Source organism: Armigeres subalbatus, chromosome 2 (assembly GCF_024139115.2).
Source record: "Armigeres subalbatus isolate Guangzhou_Male chromosome 2, GZ_Asu_2, whole genome shotgun sequence".
Lineage (NCBI taxonomy): Eukaryota > Metazoa > Arthropoda > Insecta > Diptera > Culicidae > Armigeres > Armigeres subalbatus.
Genome location: NC_085140.1, coordinates 348,261,604 through 348,268,588, shown reverse-complemented (window position 1 = coordinate 348,268,588; position 6,985 = coordinate 348,261,604).

Sequence of the window (6,985 nt, the reverse complement as noted above, 5' to 3'; positions counted from 1 at the left end):
ACTTCTTATTTATTAATAATTACTATTGTTCAGCAAAACGACATTTTTGGCAGTACCCGTTCAGCAAACAACATTTATGATCATTTAGTCCTTCTTATTCTACCCTGGCAGCACACATGTTTCATATAAGTTACTGCTACTCATATGTGACCAGATTTAGTCACAATCAATTTGCTGAAACCATTTTTGTCTGACTTGTGCTGGCTCTAAATCCCGACTGGAACATTGCCTCCTTTTCAACTCAGCACTCTTTTAGCATTGCCTCGATTATAAATTGAAAGCTTTTCTATGCCCGCCATTTTGTCGACACACTTGCTAGGGGAGTTGGGAATGTTTCCCACTTGGAAAAATCCTATACCGGATCGAAAATCGAACTCGCCATCTCTGGATTGGCTTACGCCTTTGCTCGTTCGACCGTGAGACCCGTTCGACTTATAGATAGTGGAATATATAGATGAGCGAAGATGAATCCTATGTTTCCAAACGAACTGTCAAACGTGTCTCCAAACGAGCATGACGTCACAATGTCAATGAAAATATTAAGGGGTAGAGTCATATCCCAAGTAACTAACATTTCAAGTTTTATTCCGCTCTAGAAATGGTTTTCAAGATCGAATTATGCAAGGATGTTAACGATAATTCAGAATTGCGTTCGATCATTTAGTAGTTTTCAATAACACATTCAAGCTGAATTTCAAAAATATTTGTGGTGGACTTCTAGTGCGAAGGTTTTCTACAACTTTGCTAATGGATCTAATTGATTCAACTAATACGGAGTTACTAGTTGCAGTAACTTAGACTAAGTTGAATTTTGTTATCATTTAGTCTAAGTTACTGAAACTATAACTATAACTCTGTTACTGGAAAATTCAAACAACGAACCATTAGGCAGAGTTAATGAAAAACATTTTATAAAACTAACAATAAAACCACTACTAAATGACAACCTTCTTATGACCACTATAAGAGTAAGATATGGCCAAATGCCCCTCTCTAGATTACCGCTATAAACCTGTTATAAGAATCCGTTTCAAGCCGTTTCAAGCCGCCCGCAAAAAAAAAGGGAATTTGGCTGCGGCAGCTGTAAAAAATGTTGCTTTGAAAAAGAGAAACAAAATTTTGTAGAAAAATAATAACAAAATAAATGATGATGAAAATCACGATGAAGATGCATTCAAAATAATATTTTTTAGTTTGTTTTCAAAGTACTTCCAAGGAAATGAGGTGCGCTTTCGATTGCATGGTTAAATCTAGTACAAAATTAAGATTGAAACCCACGCGCCCGCAAAATAATATACCCTAGTTTTGGGCAATAAATTTATAATGATTATTACACCAATATCGTAAATCTTCACTTAAACAAACTTCACCCAAGTATTCAAATAAATAGCCAAAAGGTGTTTTTCGCGAAGAAAATACCGTCTAATCATGGTGGTAAATTCCATCGACTTGAAATTGCGGCTCCTTTTTCAATATGGCCTAATATTGCTCTCGTTAAACACCATTATAAACTCTTTGCAATGTAAATATTCTTATTGTGGTAATTCATTTGACCACACTATGACCAAAAATTTTAGATTTTATCGAGTATTGAAAATAGGACTTCGTCATAATGTTCTTCGTCATAACCGTAGAGCTTCTCATAAGATCAATCGGCTTTTGACGTTTTAAGCTTTTTCAGCGAGTTTATTGGAAGTTTATTGATAGCAATAAGATCGCCAATAAAACTAAGCAACTCCTATGGTGACTGCTGTCATAAATCTCCTATAAGAATTAAATAAATCCAACAAGCAAGAAATTGATTGCTGAGATGTGCCTGGTACACGGTCAAAACAACGAACCCAACCATGCTTTCGCTCATCTATAGATTCTACTATCTATTGTTCGACTTAATTGATCCTTCTGCCAAATACTCATTTTGGCTAAACGGCATTTTTGGCCAAATGCCATTTTCATCAGTATAATCGGTTTGGCCGAATAGTTTTTTTTCTGCCAAACGACCATTTCAGCCAGACGACATTTTAAGTCAAACGAAATTTTCAGCTAAATAGCCTCTTCGGCCGTTTGACCCTTAACTGTCGGTCGATTACAGTGCTATAATAGATTAAGAGGATACAGTCCCTTCCCGATTTTGGCAACACGACCGAATTTTAATGTTGCCAAAATGGGAATTTATAAAAACAGGAAAAAATTTCATACAAATTTCATTTTTTTGTTTCAGTATTGAAGCGAAATACTTAGAATATGTACTACAAAGTATGTGGAGTGTGTTTAAATGATACGTGCATCATAATTGATATTTCGATATTATTTATAACTCGGAGATTGTAGTTCAAGCAATTGAACAAACTCAGAATGGTAATCAAACGATAATGTAACTAATTAGCCAATTTTATAACACAAATTTAATAATAAATAATATTTGAAACTAACAATAGCGTCGGCCGTGTCCTTTCAAAATATTATGGTGGTAAAAAAAACGTTTCTATTATAACGTTTTTTTAACGTGACTTCAATCTGACATCTCATATAAATTTTAGTCCACCAAAATTCGTGTACTTGGGCTCACTTGATAATGATAACGATACAAGCAGATGAATTCGGAGATGCAATATGGCAGGAATGCGTACGTACTTTGGACCCAAAAAAAACACTCCGATCGAATAGAGTTCGCTGCCCTACCAAACAGACTCCCTCATTAAACCAGTGACGGTAGCCCTCCTTGTACACGAGATCTGGACAACGCCTGTAGAGGACCAACGCGCACTTGGAGTAAAAATGGTTTTCTACAACGATCCGACAGGCACAAGAAGGCGAGGTGTGCTGCGATTAAGGTGGATTGATCAGGTGGAAGACGATTTACGGACCCTCCGTAGACTGCGTGACTGGTGACGTACATCCGTGGATGGAGACGACTGTTATGTACCGCAGAGGCCACTCCGGCTTTAGGCTGAATAACTAATAATAAAACCACATGTGACGCATCACTCGCCTATCGAAGCAGCTAGAATTACTCCAGCGATTTCATGGGAACTTCACAGGAGGTACCCCACTTATGATACTTCGCCAACACAAATAGAACACTCGAGAGCAGACATTGAAAGTGTAAGTGAGCATTGTGAGCATTGATCTATTCCAATTTTAGCATTGATAGCCAATGAGTGAACTGCCTCGCTCAGATGGATGCCAACAACGAGTAGGAGCGATGAGTTTGTGATAAACAATGAGCAACACCGTCTAACAAGCCGTGGTGAGATATCCATGTAAGCTACGATTTTTGCATTCCTACCCCACATGATATGGCTTGACTGTTTGGTTTCATTGTACTAGAGCCAAACAAATCAAACCATATCATGCGGTCTGCTTTATTCGCTCTTCTTTCAAGGTGATAAGATAGTTGAGAGAAAGTATCATTGGCGTGAAAGATCATTAAACGGTGAATCGTCCAATTTCAATGATCTTAGGAAGCTCATAACTTGCCCCGCGGCAGAGCATCAAGTTGGCTTAGATTACCCCCTTTTTTTTTCTCATGATCTGATTTTTCCAGTACGCTCAGGTGCCTTACGTTGCATGCTACCAAACTCTTACCATTACTGTTGAACTGTTGGCAAACATGGAATCAAAATGCTTGTTATGCTTGACACATCAGAAACTGGAATAGCCAATAGTGTTCTGATATTAATCCTAGACAAATTCGTGTCAATTTAAAACAATAAGACTCTTTGAAATAAAATTGTTGCATATCTATACGGGAATGCACCAGAAAGACGGATAAAATAAAAAATGACAGTTTCTCGGCTGATACCAGAAAAGAGGCGCATAATAGGCAAAACGACTTGAAGTTATATAGCGCATTTAGAAAATCGAATGTGCTAATCACTAGCTATTAAAACCTACTGGGGCTTGCTTGCTCCTGGATCACTCATGCAGTATCAGTTGCTTTGTGATGTAAACAGCTGGCTTCGCTTAATAGGTGTTGTACTATACAACGGTGTGAGTCAGCTTGTCGACGACAAAATCAGTGAGGATGCCAAAAAACAATACATTCTACGGTGGGCTGGTTAGATTAGGGTAGTGTGACTAGGAACATGAAAAACGTGAATAAAAAGAGCAGAAAAGTTTCAATAGATTTGTTTGCAATGAGCGGTGTTACGAGTGGTGGTTCATTATTTCAGTTAAACGGCCCACTAGTCATACAGACCCTGTCCGCGCCCAAAGCGAACGTGATAGAATGTTTGTCCCAAGTTACCAATCCTAAAGTTAATCACCCCAAAATCCAGCATCCCATCCTACTAACCCCGAGTCGACCGCGGGTGTTTCGGTCCCATTCCTACTAACAACCATTTTGAAAATGAACGCACTTCTCACCCAAACGGCAATTGATAGCTTGCTGCGGCTCGCAAGTCCGTTAGCGGAAGGTCCCGTTATGAAGCTGACGTCACCAACAGGACAAGAGAAAGAAGAAGAAGCCTAAGACAGAGCACCGACAGCAATGACGACTTGGCAACATGATGCCACTGATTGCCCGACCAATCAGGAGGCAGATAAGTTCAATATCTTCTATATAAAAGTCATTCGCTTAGATTAATTCAGTCATTGTAAACTATTCCGCGAAATACATCGTTGTTTTGATTAAGCCGCTTTATTTTCTTGGACAAGCCGAACCATACAGCCTTTCTCAAGGCTTCGAGGTTAAAGAAATTTTCGTCGCTATCATGTACGGATTGGAGGCCCTTCAGCCGAAGGGCGTTGATACGATCCACATCCCCATCAGGCCAACTGGTGGCTCCTCCAGGCAACACTTCGTGGGAAGGTTGCCGCTGTCGAGAATTATTCCGATAGTTTCCCGTTCACCGTCCGTGACCGGACAGACCCCATAATACGTACATAAACCTTAATGACATTCACTTTTGGTTTTGTTTATCTAATTTACATATTAATGAAAAGGTTTTAGCTCCAAAAAGTCATAAAAAAAATATTTTCGAAGTTGTTGCCAAAATCGGGGGTAGACAAAAACGAGTGTTGTCAAAATCGTGATGGGACTGTATCTGATAGGATAAGATACTCTTTCTTGACGTTATTTTGGAATTCCTGTCAGTATGTAGATTTTTGTTTTAGTCATGAGAAAATGTAGCTTTCTCATATGTAAAAACAAACCTTTTATCATTTAAAAATTACTGTTTTATTTTTTTAGGCTTTCTGATTTTAAACCAACTAACCAATAAAATAAGAATAAGCAGAGCAAACTGCTGCTGTTCAATTGATTCTCAACTTTTTGTTTGCTGTTCGTACCAAGAATAAACATAATTTGTTTGGAAATATTTCAGAAGGCCCAGTTATCATAACAGTTTCAATGCTTACGCCCAATAAGGAAATAATAAACAAACAACAGTTGTCGTATAATATGTTGGCAATGCCAACTCTCAGTGAGGCTATGCTGTCTGCATCACCATCCACTTAAGGTGACATTTATTTGTACAGTTAGCAACTCAGCATAAAGTCACAACAACATAACCAATTTGTCTCGATGCATGTTCTCCGTTGTTGCTGTCTGGCTGCGTGTTGACTCATCATCAGGCGCGAATGATAACATCACATTCGAACATATATACGTTCTAGCATATCCATATCCAACAACTGCCTACTAGTAGTCAGGTTCTGCTGTCACACGTGTTGCAATAATTCTACAGCTTAAACCGACCATGAAGGAGACTCGTGTTGGTACATGACAAGATGCTATATGAAAGAACATTTCATTTCCGTTGCTGCTTACTTAGGGGAAGTTCTATTTTGCCGAACTCCCATTTATTTCCACGCTTTATATTACAACGTCTGATCATTGGCATTACAATGCGGACAATTTCTAAATTGGTATTGCGTATTTGTTTGTAAAATCGAGAACCGGAAATGAAACGTTAATCTACTTGGTAATGATAGTACCTTTCTCATGAATTACACATAGTTTAAAAAAAATGAAATGGCACTTTGGGGAGATAGGTCTTATTATGTACACTTTCGTCATTCATCTATACACATGATTGGATTTCTGAAAAAGGTATGTAATGCAACTTCGGAACTATTGACCGATATGGCAAATTTTCACAGCAAACAATGGAATCGTTTGTTAAAGCAACTTTTAATCGATTCACGAACAGGGAAAAGCTCATATCAATTGTTCATCTAATTGATTCTCTACATTCTCACTGGAACTCATGATGTTAATCTTCTCTCGATGATGAGGAGATCCGTTTAACTCCTTCGTGTTTTGTGGCTGCCATGTCAGAATCCTCACAGCCGAAACGTCTTATTTCATTCAGTTGGTTTCCTCTTGTGCGGCGAAGACGCTAAAGGATTGTCTGGTAGGTAAAACATAACACAAACGTGATAGATCACGTTCCATACATCTTGATAATTGTGTCCCCTCTTTCGTAGCATCAAAGAAAACGATCTTCAACCGTTTACTTGAGCACATTCTTCACTTGCTAGGGTTTGCAATTTGTGGTTGTGAAAGAACTTTCCTCTCGAGACTGCACTTCATCGTTGCCCACGAACTTAAAAAAACAGATTGATCCAACTAGATGTAATAATCCTTGTATTTATTTCAAGATGAGAAACTATCTAAACCAAAAGAAAAACCTGAATAATCCACCTACCGGTGTTGGTGCCTTTCTCATAAAAAAACTAAGAAATATGAGTGAGTGATTTTAGCGTGTTTTGCATATGAAATAGTATTTTAACACTTCTGATCCATAGTCAATTTGCCCAATTTTCAATGGCAAACAATGGGACGATTCTCAGTCGAATGGAACTTGCGAGTAATTTGGCCAATGCTAGTTCCAAAAGTGTGCTACAAAATTTTGTACACATACCACACACATACATACACTAAACATACATCACCTCAATTCGTCGAGCAGAGTTGATTGGTATATAACACTATGGGTCTCAGGCCTTCTATCCATAAATTAAGCAATATAACTTCTAG